The sequence below is a fragment of the Symphalangus syndactylus genome, chromosome 13, assembly GCF_028878055.3.
Source record: "Symphalangus syndactylus isolate Jambi chromosome 13, NHGRI_mSymSyn1-v2.1_pri, whole genome shotgun sequence".
Classification (NCBI taxonomy): domain Eukaryota; kingdom Metazoa; phylum Chordata; class Mammalia; order Primates; family Hylobatidae; genus Symphalangus; species Symphalangus syndactylus.
This window is the reverse complement of record NC_072435.2, coordinates 116798239-116818196: the sequence shown is the minus strand read 5'-3', so window position 1 is coordinate 116818196 and position 19958 is coordinate 116798239. Positions and strand designations below refer to the sequence as shown.

The following is a 19958-nucleotide window of genomic DNA, read 5'->3' as shown; positions in this document are numbered from 1 at the left end:
AGTTGGGGCATTTAGGGTATCCATCACCAGAGTAATGAACATTGACTTTATTAAGCAATTTCCCAACATCCCTTCCCTCCTGCCCCCTCACCCTTCGGAGTCTCCATTATCTATCATCCCACCCTCTGCATCCAGGTGAAATTGCTCAATGAAGTCACAGAGACTGAGACATAACTAAGTACATAGACTTCGTAGCATGCAGAAAAAAGGTAATATACCTGGGTGATAAGAGAACCATTTCTATAGTTTCACAGTGTTTCTTAGTGAGGGACACTCAATTTGTTGAATTGAATTTCCACCGTGTGTTTTTTATTCAATCTTAAGAAATTGTTAAAGTAGCACACCTACAAACGTGTGGTGACTCAGTAACACCAGAGAGACATAAGCATGTCTTTCCTAATGCAGAAGGCAGTAGCAGATCCTTCTGTAGTTCATCAGCATGATGATTGAATTTTCACAGGCACATGTGAGATGTGCTTCCTCCAGATTTTCTTACATCAGCACATTACCCAGTTCACAATAAAAAATAGAAGGAACTTTTTATTCTCAAATGTTCACTTTGTGTGTCCACACCGTCAACTATATAGGACGGGGCAGATCTCTTTTCTCCTACAATTTGTTTTTATAAATAGAAATAATAATGTGGAGGGAGTGATCCTGTTTTGAAACAAAACAGGTGCTAGAAACCACACCCTTGTACCTGTAACAATACACATGTCTGGATCGGAACGGTCAGAACCCAGAGCCAGGCTGTGTTGTGTATTTGATCATCCCAGGGTGACCTGTCACCAAGGCCATGCGCTGATTAGCATGTTGCCTTTTCTTCCATCTGTCACCCTGTGAGTGGAAGAGTTCGCGTTAGCAGTCGGCAATTTGAGGGACTTATCCATAGAGTCCTCCAAGATGGGAAACAGAAATGCTGTGGACAGGCAGCTCCCTCTTAGAGGACCTGTCTGGATCTGCATTGTTTTGGGGCTGCCCACATTCCTGTCCTCAGATAACAGCACTTCCTCCCCTCTCCTTGCAATTAGAGAGCATCTGCTTCTCAATACCAACTGTGGGTCCAACTGGGCCCATCCGTTTTAGCACTCTTCCCACGATCACCTGAGACACGGGTATACTATGAGTCCCAATCCTGGCCAAACGTGGTACTGAAGTACCACAACTCCTGACCCATGACCACAACTCCTGACCCGCAAACATAGAACCAAAGTCCAATTTATTAGAGTGCTTTCCCTACGGATGGAGGGAATGGATGAGGAAGAATTCTCAAAGTAGACAGAACTGTAAAACTATGAGCTTGAAACATGCAAATAATGGCTTTTTCCTCCAGAATTTGGAGAGGGACTGTCCCCCACCCTGCATGTCCTAGGGAGGCATGAGGATTTGTAGAAACTGAGTCCTGGTGAGGAAGGATGTGAGCAGGAAGGTGCCCACTCTGTGCAGGTGCAGCCAGTGCCCCTTCTTAGGCAGGCTGAGTTCACCCTGATCACATTGCTGTGGAAATTACAGACAGTCAGACAATGGGGGTCACTGTCCCACTCATTCATTGGAAGGGAAGTTCAATCCCGGCACAGCCATCATGTGGCCATTGGTTGGAATGTCCTGAGTCCTGTGGCACCTTGGGAGGCAAGCTGACCACTGGGCACTTGGAGTAGTCAACTAACTGGCCAGTCAGGCTCAGCACAAGGCAGCCGACAGTGTTAAGATGCTGGGAGAGGAGGTCACACAGCCTGCACACAGGCTTGATTTGGAGGAAACTGTCGTATTTTGGGTGAGGGATGAAAACCTGGAGGAAGGAGGCTGTGTTATGATTTGAGATTCTCTCTGGGATCAACCACATCTTCCAAGATGTTATAGGGGTGAGCCACGGGTGCGCGATTCAGATGTGTTTTGTGAGAGGAAAAAGATCACCACATGTGAAGAATAAAGTGAGCTTCTGCATTTCACTTTCCTAAAGCCCTGCAGGCTCCCTGTCTGTATCCAACCACTACCGAGAGTCTGGCTTGTTCTTCTAGGCAGTTCGTGACTGAACACATTAGGGCACTTAGGAAGCACCAGTCTCCTCAAGGCTTCACCTGAATTCAATCATGTTTAGCCTTATAAGACAACAGACACCACATTAATATTTGAACATCTCAGAACAGGGAAGTGAGGCACAGACAGGTCTATACAACATTCCCAGTAGACGGCTCCTCAGCAGGATCAGAACCCAGCCAGTGAGGTTCCACGCACTCTGCTCTTGCTCACTGGTACCCGCTGGCTCTCTATATCATCTCCTCTGAAGGGAGGTATTTGCCTACACAGTCTGCTGACTACTAAGTGCAACACACACTGCAGGGGGTTCCCAGAGCCCCACTCGGATTCAGGTGGATTCCTATGCAGATAGTGAAAAAGGAGGTCAAAAATTTGAACTGTGAATCAATTGCCGTAAGTTTCTCTATGACATTCTCCCAGCAAGATGTCTTTCTTGTAATAATTTGGGAGAACGTTGACTCCAGGATAGATGTTCCTGAGGAGTCGGCACATTTTATTGCCGACCCCAGGCCGTGGGTCAGAAAAACCCACAACTGGCCACACCATTCTGTGCAGTGGGAAAAACCATCAGTTGAAGGTACTGTGGAAAATCAATTAAGCTCATTCGATCATCCTGTTTCTGGTGGCTTCAGTGTCCCATATTTAAGACAAAACTCTAACACTGTTATGCTATGGTCTTCTTTGAGTTCATCTGTGAAAAATCTAAATTGTTAAATCTATCGCTAGTCTTACAACTAGAAAAGAAACATACTATGTACCCAAGTTGCGACACTTTTCATAGAAAGCAACATCTCAATCTAATGTTACATATTCAAGTGAGTGTTAAACATCATCTGAGATGAGCTCTTCTCTGGGCTCAGCCACATCTCTCAAGATCCCAACAGAGTCAAAAGGTTGAAGTGTGAATCAATTTGTATGAATTTCTCATAAATCCTGTCAACAAGGTGTCAACAGCTGTCTTTATTGTCATACATTTGGGAGGCTGTTGCCTCCAGGATCTGACAGTGGTTACCAAGGAGTCAGCACCATCTATTGCTGGCCCCACGCAGTGGGTCAGAAAAACCCACAACTGGGCAGACAATTGAGTTCATCCCAGAAAACCATCCATTGAAGGTGCTGTGGAAAGTCAGTGAAGTTCATTCAATCAAGATTCTAGGGGGTTCTGTGTCCCGTATTGAAGTCAGAACTCTCACACTGTTATGCCTTAGTCCTCTTGCAGTTCATCTACACACATTTAAAATGAAGTCATTGCTATTCCTGCAACTGGAGAAGTAAAGATGTATTTACAGTTTAAAGATTGATGCCCTCTTACTAGAAAGCAACATCTCAATCTTATGTTGACACATTTAGCTGAGTGTTAAACATCCACTCAAAACAGTGTTGCCAACCTTGACTACAATAGTCATTGTGTAGAACAGTTTGAAATTAACATGACAATGGAGCAAACAGCACAGAAAGGTCTCAGATCCTTTGTCCACACTTTTCTTAACTCCATTTTCCAGTGGTGTGGTCTACTCGTAACTCCAGAGTTTATAGCTTGCAGTGAATGCCAAGAATGAGTTCTCAGACAATTCCAGCTGAGTGGGGCCAGAGGGCAGCTCTTTTAAGAGAGTCCCCTCAACCAGCATCCGCCCCCCAAGTATTTATTGAAAGGGCTTATTAAACCACAAACATCCGCTAGGTGGCCTTTTTGAGGTCAGGTCGTGAGACACCTGTGGCCTTGGAAAAGCACTGGAACCGCATGCTCAGGAGGCTGTTTTCAGCCTTCCCTATCCCACCACACACTCCGCTCCCTGTCCTGTTTGCAGGGTCAAGGAGTTTCATTCTCATGCACAAATAAGTAACACACAGTGCCTCAGTGTTTTTCTATGCCCCGACCTCAAATGCCATGTACATAAGCTTGAATATGCTTGAATATGCTGCCATGTGCCCCCAGCAGTAAAAATGACCAAACCAATACGGATACATTCTTACGAACTGAAGTCAGGAGTTTGCATGGAGGTTCACTGTGTTATACCCTCTCTGGGTTGTGACAAACTCCGAATGCCATTCACCACCCATATGAAGTAGCTACATGCCCTGAACACTCCCTATGTTTCCCCTGCCAATCTGTCTCCCCTTTGCCTGAAGCCCTGGCAACAACTGTCCTGTTCACTGTCTAGAGTTTTCTCTCCCAGAATCGTATAGGCCTGGAATCATGGAGTAGGCAGCTTTTTCCGACGGCCTTATCCTCCTCAGCAATATTCATTCACTGTCAGCATCTGTCTCTGAGGTCACCCCATGGTCGCCACTCCCCGTTCCCAGCCTTTCCTTGCAAGGTCTCATGTTGGCTCCAGTGGGAGCTTCTTCCCATCTGCCCAGGCCCTTCCAACGCCCCCCAGTGTCAGCAAGGCCTGGGCCAGGGACACCAGCAGCCCCCTGCACTGGAGTCCTGTGGCTCCACCCCACTGTGAAATTTCCCGGTAATCCTGCAGCCACTGCGCAGCCAGTTCTGGTAGAAATCAGGGAAAAAAGCATCCTCCATGCGCTCAGCAAAGTTTCACCGCAACCTTCTCAAGTGAAATCGAAAGTTTCGCTGCAGATAATGTTGCCAAGAATGTGGAAAATCTGCCCCCCGTCACCACCTCTGCCAGCCACGGCTTCTGTGTGGTGGGGCCACACGCACTACATAAAATGACAAAGGGGCTTCATCAGCGGCTGAGCGTCAGGGCAGGGACGTGGCTCTGTTCCTAGGAGGAGGACATGGTAGGTTGTGCATTGCAAGGTGGGGAAAGATCAAGTCAGCGTAATGACAAATCCCCACCCGGTTTCCTGCCGAACCTCCTGGGTGAAATAGGTGTCTGCTGGCTCCTGAGGGCCTTTGCAAGGACACAGGATTCCTGCTTAAGCAAGTGTAGATGTAAAATGAGGCATATTATGGCTTGAGGAACCGTTTGGATCGTGAACACCACGTGAAATGCTTTGTATCATCATAGAAATCCATTAGCCTGCAATTGAGCTCTTAATATTTATCCCCACAAAACAAAAAGATGAGACTGCTCCATTTGAAAAGGGTCACTTTTACCTACAGAAACATGCTTCTCATAACAAGGCTGTCCTAGACATTTCTTACTCTCTAGAACACAGTTTCCCAGTGGTGCTTGAGAAAAAACCCAAGGTGAGGCCCTCAATGCTAAAAGCAGTGACGACAAGACCAAGGGCTCCAGGAATCCAGAGGCGGCCCCTCAGTGGACTCCGCAGGAGAAGGCAGGGCTCGGGCCCCAGGCTGGGCCTGCAGAGGGAGAAGATATCCCCCTGCAGAGGGATAGAAGGAAGTCACAAAGGTCCCCAGGCCCGGTGAGGGTGGGGTTGGGGGAGGATGGATTCTAGGGTTTTAATGTCAGGAGATTCATGACATCATCATCCCTTGAGTCCTATGATTTTCCTACTCCTTCTAAGTGGGAAAGAGCAGGGGGGACGGTCCTGGCTGGAGTGACCCTGCGTGGACATCGCTGACATTTCTCAAGAGAGGGGAGTTCCTTCCTGTTGAAGCTGTGACAGGAGCTGGGGACTGGCGTCTTCATCATGCTGTGTGACAAAGCAGGCCTTTCCATCCTGGAAGTTGGTGAGAGGCAGAGAGTAGGAATCAGCTTTCCAGTCCTCTGAGCCAGACTGGGGGACATAGTTCAGCAGGGATGATCTCAAGATCAGGCCAGACACACAGAGGTTCCCAGACTGACCTTTTTGGGGCTGGACAGAAACCAGTTTCCATCTTCCACCTGCTTCTGGAAGTTGCCTGTCAAGCGCCCTCTGTAGACGGCACTAGCCAAAGATTGCCTGGCTCAGAAGTGCATTGAAACTGAAGGCAGTGTGGCCCCACCTGGCCAGGGCAGCTGCTCCCACTGTAGCTGCCTGGCAGGAGCGAGGACACTGGCTCCCGTTCAGGGCAAGCTCAGCAAAGCGATGGAGGCTGATCCCCGAGCCCAGGTCATCCTTGATCCTCCGTTTCACGGCCCAGAGGACATCGGTTTGAGATTTTCTCTGAAATGGTCTTGGAGTTCTCAGGCCCAAACTCTGAGTCCTCGCACTCATGGGAAGCCGCATTGCAGCTATTCAGTGCAAGGGCGGGCATGTGCCCTCCCCATTTCCTCTCATCACAGTGCTCAGCCCTGGGCAGCCTGTCTTAGGCCACGTGAAGGTCTCATGAAAACACCCTGGGCTGGGCTCTAGCTTGAGTGGGCAAAGGTTGCCTCGTCACACTGTTCAGCCTGTTGGACCCTCCAACTCAACAAGTCGTCTTCCTAGGATCTGACCCAAGTCAGAGGGTGGTGAGGGTGGGCTCCTGCAGACCCTGGGGTCTCTCTGCTCTGATCCTGTCTAGATAGGGTTAGTTTCACTTCTCTGTGTACAAGTGTACCCCCCTCCCCCATGGCTTGCCTCTGGGCCAAGACACGGTCCTCACGGTTGTATCCCCATATCTCACACAGTGCCTGGCCCTTGTGCAGGTGCTAAAAAAATCCTGTTTCCTTGCAAAGGCCCTCAGAAGCCACACATGAATGATGGGATCAGAGCACCCAACCCCACTGCAAGGAAACACTCAGGGAGGGAGTCATGTCTTCCTCATGTTTGTATCTCTAGAGCTGCACCATCCAGCATGGGTGTCGAACCTGGAGCTGCTGTGTATAACGCATTCATTCATTAGTGCAGTTAATCAAAATAAAATGAGAAATTCCAATCCTCAGTCACACTGGCCACATTTCCAGTGCCCCACAGAGTTTGTGCCAGCGGCCACCATATTCAACAGCACAGAGAACATTTCCATCCACACAGAACACACTCTTGGGAACCTGCTGTGAGCCTGGCATGGGGTCTGTTCATGGAACTCATCTAAGAAACCTGTGCGTCAAAGTTGGAATTTCAGGTGAATGGGACTGGAAGAAAGAGCTCTGATATTCCAGCAGAAATGCAGAAGTGGGAAGATGAAGGGGGTGCTCTCTCCTGAGGGTTTGCCCCTGTGAGCTCTGTCTTGTTGGAGACTCTGGACTCCACAGAGTTAAAGGAGGGTTGAACAGACCAAGAGAGAGAACAGGGTGGTCTTGTGCGATCCAGCTTGACCTCAGCTGGCGGAGGAGGGATGGGGACTTCCTCTAGAATAGTTGTCTTCCCACTTTTGTCTCTAGAGACTCCGTTGTCAACAGAAGACATGATTGAAGCAGGGATGAAGAAGGCACTCCGGATTTGGAAAAACCCCAGGAGGGACCCAGTGGAGGAAGGTGCCTGCAGTGCTCGGGGTTGGCCTGCTGCTTTAGAGACTGAGGAAGTGGGGGATGAAATTAGAAAGTGAAAGCAAACGTGTAAGGAAGGCTGCTTTGTCCTTGTCATTGTTCGCTGACTCAATAGGGAGAGGTTTGGTGCCTCTGGGCTTTGAGTGTGCAGTGTTTGTCATCATCTTTTCTTGCTGTGATATTGAAAAATGATCTTTCCCAGAAAACCACATCTTTTCTGCCTTTGCCTCCGAGAGACCTCAAAGCCTTTGGTGATGTCTGGGAGCACCTCTGGGAAATGTGCACAGAGATTTTGGGTTCGGTTTTGGGCATCTACCTGCAATGGATAGAATCTAGGGCACATGACTCCTTCTCAGTCACCATGGGAACCGGGGGCCAAACACCTACCAGCAAGTGCAGGTGAGTGGAGAGGCTGGCCCTCTCCCTCTGCAATTCCAGGCTTGTGGCTGCTGCTTCCTGGTCTATTCCTGGTTGAAAGCCTGTTCCCTGGGCTGGACGAGGTAAAGAATTCTCCCCTGGGATAACGACAGATGCCCTGGCATCCAAGAGAAGCAAGAGGAAAACATCCCTGAGCATATTTCTGGCCCCCAGCTGCCACCCAAATCCAAATCCTGGGATGAGGAACAAAACCTGGATTTACTTCCATTTGAGAGGCCCCAGTCCCGCTGCCCCTCAAGACCTTCCCCATTGGAGAGGACGTGTGAAGGGGTGCTGGGCTTGCTGCACACTCTGAGTATCACAGCCTCAATGACTTGACCCCTGGAATCCTCCAGGCCCAGGGCAGAGTCCTTGGCAGCAGACAAAGGGCTCTCTGCACTCTCATGCCCACTGCTCTGGCCAGACAGCACTGCCCTGCTGCCCATAATCCAGCCTCTTCCCTGTGCTCAGCCCTTCCAGGCACCAGGTTCCCTCCCCATCCTCCCACGACTTGGAGGAAATCCTGAATGCTCCCTCAATGAATGTGGCCACGATCCTCCCCGTTGTAGACTCCCTGCTACCTCACTTATAAACGAAGGCAATTTCACAAGTTACATGACCCCTAAGCTTGTGTCCATCCTCTCTCACGGGATCTGGAATTGTTGTGAAGATCCAATGTCTCCCCAGGTACCCAAAGTGATCCCAGGCCCAGAAAACACTTGACACAGTGAGTTGGATGTAATTCTCTCCCATAGGACCCAACATAACTCCAGGCCGGTGGGAGGCTCTCCCTGGGTTTGTCCGTTGGGTGAACTGATGAATGAATCGGAGGTGGTGGCAGTATACCCTCGGTGACTGCATCGGTGATTGCAGAACAATATGAATGGTGGCAGGTGACAAGGAGAAAGGAAATGGGTGTTACTCTGGAGAATGGAAACAGGCTCTGAGTGGGGAGGACAGAGGGGAGTCCATGTCATGCACAGAAAGTTATGGAGACGGTGAGACACTCTCAGAGGAACAGGATCTCAAGATCAGGCCAGACCAAGGGTGGCCCAGGCCACCCTTCCTGGTCACAGTTATGAAATGTGAGGACCAGAAAAGTGTGTTGGAGATCAGAGGCCACTCCTCCTTGTAGATATAAAGGGAACCAGGTCCTGGGAGGAGGTAACTAGAGATGAGGACCAGGAGACTCCTGGGATTGGGCCCCATCATCCCAGGAGCAGCAGAAACCCAGGTTCCCACCTGTACCCTAACTCTCCCCGCTTCCCTTTCTCAAGGCAACCCCATTCCCCTTCCTGCAGGAGTCCACGCAGCCGGGTATGTGCGAATTTCAAAGGGTCTGAGAATGGAGGCAACAGCATGCCTGTCATTGACTTCCTGTCTCATTTTCTTTCATCCTCTCTTTCCTTTTCATCCCCCCTTCCATTGTCAAGAGCTTCTCTTTGGAGCCCTACCCCATTCCTTCTTCCCTCTGTTAGGATTGTCATCCTGAACGACCTGGTCCCACCCAGGCGGCTGAGGTCCTGGGTCTGCATTGCTGATAAAACCTCTCCCAGGCATCCTCCCACTGTCTTGGCCCTGCCCTGGTAGCTGACCCCAGGCCGCAGCATTGAATCCTGCTGAGCAGCTTCAAGTGCTCCAGGCAGGGAGCTGGGTTGTCCTTAGGAAGAGCTGGGCTCTTCCTGCAAAAGGGGATCCCGAGTAAAGTCTGGGTCTGCCCTGGACACCCGTCACAGGGCTTTGTCTGCACTGGGGGGCTCTGACATGCACAATTCCTCTCTTCCAGAAGTCAGGACATTCTCCCATTTTCCTTGCAGGAGAAAACATAGAGGACATAAAGCTTGAATAGGCAGAAGAAATGGAGGTGTGTGAGTGTGGAGGGGCAACAAACAGGAAGAGGGGAAGCCAGGAAGTGCGCATGGTACCTTTGCTTCCCTCTCTTACTGATGTGTCCACCGAATCAGTGAACTCCGTCCGGGAGAACACTGGAGCGGCTTCTAAGGGGAACCCAGCAGGGGCAGATGAGAGGACGCTGAGCGCCCATGCAAGCAGGGGGAGGATGCCCTGAGATTGTCCTGCCACAGCAGAATGAGTTTCTGTTTTGTTAAAAAGCACACAGGCAAGTTGGGTTGGGTGATTCGACAGAGAAAATGATAATTAGAGGAAAAGAACAAAGAGCTCCAGGAAGCTGTCCACAGGAAAGTGCCGGTTCCTGACCCCATCCTGCTGAGGGTCCTAGTGGGGGGCAGGGTCACCTCTCCCACCCCTGTGTCATCAGACCTCCTGGTCTCTCAGGGCCCAGGTGCAGGGGACTCTGCCTTTTCATCCGGGAGACCCAGAGACCTCCTCATTTTCGTGCATCTTTTTCAACGATCCAGAGACCAGACTCCCGAAGGCTGCCCAGGTGAACGCCTGGGTTAATTGGCTGCTGCAGGACATTTATAGGCACTCTCTGTGGACAGACAGCACCCTCAGCAGACAGCAGCAACCAGGCCTGAGTGCCCCGTGGATCTGACCCGGTGACGTCGGCACCAGGTCACCTTCCAGGGCACCTTCTGGGTCCTGCACACCCAGCCCGGAGAGCCCCTCCAACCCCCTGCGCCCCCCTCCTGTGCCTCACCAGCGACCCCTGTGCCTGTGTCCGTGTGGCAGATGCTGTACCGACACATAGGCTGGCCCTGATGTGCAGATCTCACCCAGGTCTAGGGGTGATCTGGAGCCTCACAGGTTGTGAGGAGGACTAGTTAGACTGGAGGCTGCTTCACCTCATTGAGTGGCAGCTCATTTTTGAATATTAGAGATTTGGGATTGTGCTGAGAAATGTTCATTTTTAATGCTGGTGGCTTCCCCAACAACTAGTTTTATTTTTAAAATATTTTCTGTACAAGAAAAGAGAAATCAACAGCAGCCTAAAGAGAGGCAGGCCTTGATGCCCTGCTCTGGGCTCTACGCTTTGTGCTGTGGTCGTGTTTCCGACTGTGGAAGCCTAGTGCTCCTGAGAAGTTTCTCTCCGGTTTCTGGCCCTGCCCTGAGACTTCCTTACAGAAAGCCCCCCGGCCCCACTGTTGGCTTCTCCAGCCTCTCCTGATTTGTCCCGCGCCTTCTGAGGATGCTGCCCCCCTCACTCTGGGTTAAGTATGCTCAAAAAATACATGGAGTAAGTGGTTTTTGTCTTGAAACCTGATGTTGGGTGTGATTCCCCTCCCCACCCACAGCAGGCTGCCAGGGTGCTTGGTGACTTTCTGTGTGTTGAACTGGGGTTGGGAAGACACGTGGCTGTAAAGAGCAGCGAGGCTATACACTTCCTGCTTGTGCACCATACCATAGGTAAAACAGGCATCCATTTCACAACAAAATAGAGCAAAATTCTGTTTTCCACAAAGCCAACTTCAGGCACAGGTTGATTTCTACCAGATGTTGAAGGTAGAATGCCAGCCTCCTCCAGACTCTTCCAGAGACTAGATGTGGGGACTCATGCTCGCTGCCTTCATCAGATCAGGGGACTCTTGGCCCCACCCTAGCAACAGACACTGCAAGGAAGGGGGAATGTCAGGCCGAAGGCTCTGGAGAGTGTTTGTCAAAATCTGATGCAATCTTCAGCAGTCTCGATGTTGATATGTCTGGAAAGGAAAGCAGCCGAACTCTCACGTGGGATCTGCATGGGGTTGAGAAGGACAGGACCCCTGGCTGTCTGGGTGCAGCTGGGGAGAGTGGTGAGAAGGGAGGTGCCATCGGGCTCTTGGAATGCACATTTGGGGACAGAGGGAAAGAGGCCCTGGGTTGTCCTCAGAGAGGAGCCTGGGGTGGGTGTCTTGAGGCTGTGGCAATACACAGATCCCTCTAGGAGGAGACGGACTCTGCCCCTGCCCCTGCCCCTGCAGGATCTAGGGAGGGAGGAGGAGCTTATAGGGCCTGAGTATTGGTAAGGAAGGATGTGAGCAGGGATGTGCCCAGTATATGCTGGAGCAGCCACTGCTTCTTCCCAGCCAGGCATGAGTCCAGGCTGCTCAGACAGCTGCTCAGATCTTCAGTCCATGAAGGGAAAGGGAGGCAGGGAGCTGGAAGTCTTCATTGATAGAGGCACCGGAGAACCAGCCCAGCAGCCCTCCTCCCCAGTTAACTCGCCTTCCCTGCTCATAAGAGTTTGTCAGTTACAGTGAAGCGAATTCTTTGGGAGGCTCTGTCCTACGGGTGTGGCTGGCGCGGGAGTCCTGAGCTCTGAGCTGGTGGGGAGTCAAGCAGGACACTAGTCATTCAGGGTGGCCGCTGGAACATCCAGAAACCTCACCTTGAGGTGGCTCATGGTCTGAAGGTGCTGGGGCAGGAGTGGTGCAGATTGGACACCCTGATCCTTCAAAGGGTCTTCATTTGGGGTCAGCTGCATCATATTTTGGGTCAAGGATTACAACATAGATGCAGGAGGCTGTGTCAGCCACCTCCTGCAGGACATCACCTCTCTCCAAAGCAATCCTGGAGCAAGAGGATTTGGGAAATGGGGTGAGGGAAGCCCTGGGTCAGGCACCCAGGGCATGATCTAGAGGAATCTGGGCTTCAGGGATCTCCGTCTCCAGGAAACCACCTACGTTCCTGGCTCGGCCTCGTCCCTCCTTAGTATTGTGACTCTGGGTATGTCACTTAGGCCCTGTCAATTTTAGTGTCCTCAACTGTAAAATGTGGGTCACAGCCCTGCTCTGCTCTGCCCACTTCACGGGGCTCCTGTGGGGGTCATGAGGGATGACAACAGATCCTCTTCAGGAGCTAGAAGGTCCTGCCCATGGAAAGGCTGGAAAGTGACTCGTGACTTGTAGCCACTCTGGAGGCAACCACTACGACGTGTCTCCTTCATTCCCTCAGACATTATGTATTTGAGCACTTTTTTAGCACTTATGAAGTGTCAGTCATTTTTCTTTTGGCTTCGTCTGGTTCTGCTTCTAGGTAGGATCTGAGCCCAGGACATCAGGCACCTGCCACTTGCTCTAAGTCACTGAGCTCAGCTGCCCTCCTGAATTGTCTCATTAGAGTAACGTCCCCACGCAATCATCCAGGTGTTATGTGAAGTGCTCACAGCACCTCAGGACGCCTCCTGCTAAGCCAGCTTTGACTCAGTTGCTCCCCGAGGCAGCTGCTGGAGACAAGTGTGACCTGGGAAAGGTGAACACCTGCCCACTGTCTCCTGCCTGCACCGTATCAACAGGTAAGACAGGAGAAAAGGGAGAAAGCAAAAAGTTGGAAAAAAACAGAAGATAAATAGCTAGACAACCTTGGCGCTGCCACCTGGCCCTGGTGGTTAAAATAATAATAATATTAACCCCTGACCAAAACTACTGGTGTTGTCTGTAAATTCCAGACATTGTATGAGAAAGCACTGTCAAACTTTTTGTTCTGTTAGCCGATGTATGTAGCCCCCAGTCACGTTCCTCACGCTTACTTGATCTATTATGACTCTTTGATGTAGACCCCTTAGAATTGTAAGCCCTTAAAAGGGCTGGGAATTTCTTTTTCCGGGAGGTCGGCTCTTAAGACACGAGTCTGCCGACACTCCCGGCTGAATAAAAAAACCTCTTCCTTCTTCAATCCAGTGTCTGAGGAGTTTTGTCTGGGACTCGTCCTGCTACGCAGGGGGCTCTATTTTCAATGCATTTTTCCAAAGCTCATGGCTCAGAGATACAACAAGAAGAGATCATGAAAGATTCAAATCCAGAATATGCCAGAAAAGTGATCTGGGCTCAAGAAAACCTCCTGGCCATTCCCAGAAGCATCCCGTCGGCATCTGGCCAAAGGCAGGAGGAGCCTCAGACATCACCACCTGCCAGCTCCTCTACTGAAGGCGTCCTGGACCTGAAGCTGTCAGGAGATTGGCATCATTGCTGTGGTTTGTATAGCAGGGCCTGAGTCTTGGCGAGGAAGGACAGGAGCAGGGAGGCACCCACTCAGAGCTGGGGCAGCCACTGCCTCTTCTCAGCCAGGCCTGAGTCCAGGCTGCTCGGGCAGCTGCTCTGATCAAGGGGAGGCACTGAGACCCTGGCAGCTTGCCGGCTTCACTCCCTACGCTGCCCAAGCCCCAGCCCAGCAGGCCGCTTTTTCAATGAAAGAATCTGCACTGCCCAGCAGCCCGCTTTGGTCAGTTGAAGGTGAATCTGATTCAAAGTCCAACGGTCACGTGGGCAGTTGGTGGGGGACCTCCTGCATTCCGAGTCGGTTGGGAGTCAAGGAGGCTACTGGTCATTCAGGGCAGTGGCCAGACCACAGGGAAGTCTCTTCACAAGGCAGCCACAGAGTCAAGTGTGGTGGGAGACAGACACAAATCTGGACCCCACACATTCAGCAGGGCTTCATTTGGGGGAAAGTCATCACATCTTGGGGCCAGGGGTTGAAATGTAAAGCTGGGAGTTGAGTCAGGGTTTGGGCCCTTCTCTTGAGCCAAGCACCTCCTCCAGGCAACAGTGTCTCCCTGCAGCAGCCGTGGGGGTAGGAGGATTTGGGAAAGGAGTGAGGAGGTTCCTTGGTTCAGTGTCCAGGGCATGATCTAATGGTCTTGATGCAGGTGCACTCCAAAATTGGACCTTAGGCCACGAGGGTCCTTGGATTTGCTCAGGAAACAAGAGCCAGCCAATGGTGAAAGCCGGCAAGTTTGTGTGGACAACAGTGTCTGCCAAAATGGCTGTTCCACAGACAGAGCAGGGCTGTCCCAGAGGCGTGTAGCACCAGTGGCATGATGGCTAGCTTTATTTATACCTACTCCTAATTATATGTCAATTAAGGGGTGGGCTATTCACAATTTTCTATAAAAGAACCAGTAGTCCCGGAACCATATGATAACTTCTGGGTCATTGCCATGGCATTTGTAAACTGTCATGGCCCTGGTGGGAGTGACTCAAGCGTATACAATAGAATTCCTAGTCCTAGCTGGTTTGGGCTGGTTTCTTTGCTACATCTTGTTTCCATCAGCAGGGCTGTGACAGTTGCTTGGAAAGTGAGTCCTGTTGATCTCCTGCCTCAGTCTCAGGTGTTCAGGGATCTCCATCCCTTGGGAGCCAACTAAATTCCCTGCCTGAGCTTCATGATTCATCAGTGTTGCTACTCTGAGCACGTCACTGGATCTCTGTCAATTTCACTGCCCTGAACCATAAAGTAAATGTTACAGCCCCGGCTCTGCCCATCCAGGAGGTGTCAAGTGTCATGCCCAAGCCCATGTGGAATAGTAGGGCCCTGTCCTTCCCCCATCTGTCACCCTCCATGTTGCCTCTCTGGGGGTCACCAATGCTGCTTGTCTTTTTTATTTTTCCAGATGTGTAATCATTGAACACTTAGGTAGGCAGTGCTTATGAAGTACCCGTCATTTTTCTCTAGGCTGTGTCTGTGTTTATCTTTAGCCTTATAACATCGTAGTACTAAGCAAGCCCTAGTAACATGTTCTCACCCCAGAACAGACAGCTGAGGACAGAGGGGCTGAGTGACAGTCCCAGGCACACGTGGCTTTGATCTCAGGCCATCAGGCACCGGCACCCATGCTCTGGTCACTGTGTTGTGCTGACTTTCTACACTGTCATCTAAAGAAAGCCACTGTTCCCACACAATCCGTCTGTGGGGTATTTTATGCACACCACACTGCAGGATCCCTCTTCCTAACCCCACTTTCACTCAAATGCCCCACTGGACAGTTAGTGATAAGATAATGGATTCCAATAAAGGATGTACATGGGGATGGATTCTTGGGGAAGAAAATGTACCCCCTGGCCCCACAGCTGTTCAGCTGCATCAAAACCGGATCTGGTTAAAGAACAAGGTTAAGTCTCAAATACCGTCCTGTACAACCCCCTCCACTGAAGTGCCTGCAGGAATTTAATCATTGAATTTATTCACCAGCAATTGTTGTAGTTTATTCAGTGCATTATATTTAGAAACAAAATAAATTGTTGTGATATTCTTTTGTATTGATATATAATGAAATATAATTTACATTGCATAAATGCACCTTTTTGAAGGATATAATTCAGTGGTTTTTAGTATATTCTGGTTTTGCCATCGTCCCCACTACCTAATTCCAGTACTTCACCACCCCAAAGAGAAACCCCTTGCCCACGTCAGCCAACCCCATTCTCTCCATACACCCTGCCGTGCCAACCTCTAATCTGCTTTCTGTCTGCGGATTTTTCTATTCTGTATATTTCATATACATAGAATCATAAAATGGGCTGTCTTCTGTGTCCTGGCTTCTTCAGTAGACAGAAAGTATTCACATTCACCTGTGTTGTGGCCATACCTGACCTCACCTGTTTATGGTGCGATACCGTCCGTCCATTGTGTGAGCATAACTCATTTCGTTTTTCCATTTATCAGTGATGGACAGATGCGTTACTTTCATTTTTTGGCTACTATCAATAGTGCTGCTATGAACACCCATCTTCAAGTTGTTGTATGAACATATAATTTTTTTTTTTTTTTTGAGACGGAGTTTCGCTCTTATTGCCCAGGCTGCAGTGCAATGGCACGATCTCGGCTCACCACAACCTCCGCCTCCCAGGTTCAAGTAATTCTCCTGCCTCAGCCTCCCGAGTAGCTGGGATTACAGGCATGCACCACCGCGCCCGGCTAGTTTTGTATTTTTAGTAGAGATGGGTTTTCTCCATGTTGAGGCTGATCTCGAGCTCCTGACCTCAGGTGATCCGCCCGCCTCGGCCTCCCAAAGTGCTGGGATTACAGGCGTGAGCCACCGTGCCCAGCGAACATATGATTTTTATTTCTCCTGGATATATATCTAGCATTGGAACTGCTAAGCCATATCATAGCTCTGTGAGTAACTGTTTGAGGAATCACCAAAGTCTTTTTTCCTTTTTATATTTGCACAAGCAATGTGGGAAGGTCCCAGTTTCTCTAATCATTGCTAACACTTGTGTTTGCTTTTTAAATTATAGCCATGCTAGTGGATGTGAAGTGCTATTTCAGGGGTTTTGGCATTTCCCTATTAACTAATGATTTTAAACATGTTTTCATTTATTTATTGCCAATTTGTGTATCTTCTTTAGAGCAGTATCTATGCAAATCCTATTTTAATTTTGAAAACTTGTTAGACATTTTATTTTTGATTTGCTAGTGTTCTTTATCTCTTCTGGATAATAGACCTTATCAGATACGTGAACTACAGATAATTTATTCAACTCTGTGTTGTTGTATCCCTTTCATGATGGTGTTCTTTGAAACACAAAAGATTTTAAGTTTGCTGAAGTCCTATTTATTTTTCCTCTGGTTGCTTGTACTTGTGGCGACACATCTAAGAATTCATTGCCAAATGTAAGAAAATGAAGTTTTATGCCCTTTTTTTCTGAGATTCATATAGTTTAGCTCTTTTATGTTTTTTGTTTTATGTTTTATCAAAGGCTTAAGCCTTTAATCCATTTTTAATTATTATTATTATTATTATTATTATTTTGAGACAGAGTTTCGCTGTGTCTCCCAGGCTGGAGTGCAAATGGCATGATCTCGGCTCACCGCAACCTCCGCCTCCCGGGTTCAAGTGATTCTCCCGCCTCAGCCTCCTGAGTAGCTGGGATTACAGGCATGTGCCACCATGCCTGGCTAGTTTTTGTATTTTTAGTAGAGACGGAGTTTCACCGTGTTGGTCAGGTTAATCTCGAACTCCTGAACTCAAGTGATCTACCCGCCTTCGCCTCCCGAAGTGCTGGGATTACAGGCATAAATTAACTTTTATGTATGGTGTGAGTTAGCGGTCCAGCTTCATTCTTTGCATGTGGATGCTCATTGTCCTGGCACCATTTGTTGAAAAGAATATTCTGTCTTTGGCCTTCCACCCTTTTAAAAATTGACAGTAAATGTGAGGGTTTACTTCCAGACTCTCAATTCTATTTCACTAATGTATACATCCATCCTTTCACCGGTTCTGCACAGATTGATTATGCTACCTTTATATTAAGTTTTTAAGTTGGGAAGTCTGAGTCCTTGTTCTTTTTTAAGATTATTTTCTCTACATTGGGTTCTATTCCTTTATGAGTTTTGGGATCACCTTGTCAGTTTCAAGGCAGCTGGAATCCTTTATAGGAATTTGCTGAATCTGTCAATGAATTAGGGAAATATAACATCTTAAGTATAAGTACTCTGGTCTATGAACATATGTCTTTCCATTTTTTAGATATTTTAAAATTTCTTTAAATGATGTTTTATAGTTCTCAATGTAAAAGTGTTGTATTTCTTTTGATGAATTCATTCTATGTATTTATTTGTTTGTTTATTTATTTATTTGAGATGGAGTCTTGCTCTGTTGCCCAGGCTGGAGTGCCATGGCACCATCTCAGCTCATTGCAACTTCTGCCTCCCGGGTTCAAGCGATTCTCCTGCCTCAGCCTCCCAAGTAGCTGGGACTGCAGGCATGTGCCACCTCTCCTGGTTAATGTTTGTATTTTCAGTAGAGACAGAGTTTCACCACGTTGGCCAGGCTGGTCTCAAACTCCTGACCTCAAATTTTCCGCCCACCTCAACCTCCCAAAGTACTGGGATTACAGGCACGAACCACAGTGCCTGGCCTCTAAGTATTTATTTCTGATGCTATTGCAAAAGGAATTTTTTCTTAATTTCAAGTTCAGATTGTTTATTGCAAGTTCATAGAAATACACTTGATTTGTTTATCCAGCCTCCAAGCCTTGTCAAAGGTTTATTATTATTATTTCTCAATATAGGACCATGCTCAAAGAACCTTGAAATCTTCTCTTATGGACAAGTGGAAGAATAAACTCATATAAACTTTCTGGAAAGCAAGTTGGCTAGTTATCAAGATCCTTAAAATGCACCATATCCTTTGACACAGTAATTCTTGACCAAGAAATTTTTTTTATTTCATTGTAAGTTGACAATTTATAATTGTAAATATTTATGAGGTGCAAAGTGATACTGTGATTTACAAATATAATGTGGGATAATTAAATCAAGCTAATTGATATATCCACAACCTTAATTATTTATCATTTTTGTGGTGAGAAAAATTATTACTTATTGATTTTATATCCTGTAATATTGCTGAACTTGCTTATTAGTCCAAATAGTTTTTCATTTATGTCTTATGATTTTCTATACAGTGTCATCTGCAAATTGGGACGGTTTTATTTCTTCCCTGCCCATTTGTATGCTTTTTATTTCTTTTTCTTGCCTAGTAGTTATAGCTGGAATTTCTATTACAGTGTTGGGTCAAAAGTGATGAGAGTTGGCCAGGTGCGGTGGTTCATGCCTGTAATCTCAGCACTTTGGGAGGCTGAGGCAGGCAGATCACCTGAGGTTAGGAGTTCGAGACCTGTCTGACCAACATGGTGAAACTCTGTCTCTGCTAAAAATACAAAATTAGCCAGGCGTGGTGGCGCATGCCTATAATCCCAGCTACTCAGGAGGCTGAGGCAGGAGAATCGCTTGAACTTGGGAGGCAGAGGTTGTATTGAGCTGAGATCGTGCCATTGCACTCCAGCCTGGGCAACAAGAGCAAAACTCCGTCTCAGGAAAAAAAAAAAAAAGGGCGGGGGGCAGGGGGCGCGGGAGAGGGTGAGAGTGGACATCCTTATCTTCTTTTAATATCAGGGGAAATTTTTCAGTCTTTTACCATTAAGTATAAGGTAGTGGTGGGTTTTTCATAGATGCCCTTTATAAGGTTGAGGAAGTTAGCTTCTATTCCTAGTTTGTCAACTATTTTTATTATGATAGGGCATTGCATTTTGCCAAATCATTTTTTAGTCTATTGAGATGACTATGCTTTTTTTTGTTTGTTTTTCTGGTTGCTTGGAGTTTATTTTCCGCTTGGTGCCAGGTGCACAGTTTCAGGTATCAGGAGAGCTCACAAGTACTGGGGCAGTAGGGAGCGGGACTTTCTCACTCCTTTTTAGTGTCTGCTGTGTTGATGTGAAAGTCAGCTTGCTGCAGCTTGCCTAGGCCAGAGGGTGAGGAGCTGGGAGGGAGACAGGGAGGGGCTCTGGTGGCCTAGCGCCTCCACAGGCCTGGGGCCGGTGGTGGCCGCTCAGGTCAGGATGGGGGTCCAGGACGGGGCTGTGCTGGACTGGCCACCGGGCTGCTTCCTTGGGGTCTCCCAAGCCAGGCCCCAGGTGGTCATGCCGCTGGAGGCCTGGGGGGTTCTGGGTGCTCTACCGACTCCAACACCGTGGCCATGAACAGGAGGGTGGACTTCCCGAAAAATAAGCTGGCCCAACAGTGACCTGGGTCAGCCTTGGGGAAAGCTGGGGGGTGGGG

General features: G+C 48.7%; 1 non-coding gene across 1 annotated transcript; it reads left to right on the top strand.

Moving 5' to 3' along the window:
• Nucleotides 1-418: 418 nt before the first annotated feature.
• LOC129461374 (small nucleolar RNA U13) lies at nucleotides 419-519 on the top strand. The gene has a single exon (XR_008650522.1). It is a non-coding gene; the product is annotated as a small nucleolar RNA U13 (small nucleolar RNA).
• The last annotated feature ends 19439 nt before the right edge of the window (nucleotides 520-19958 follow it).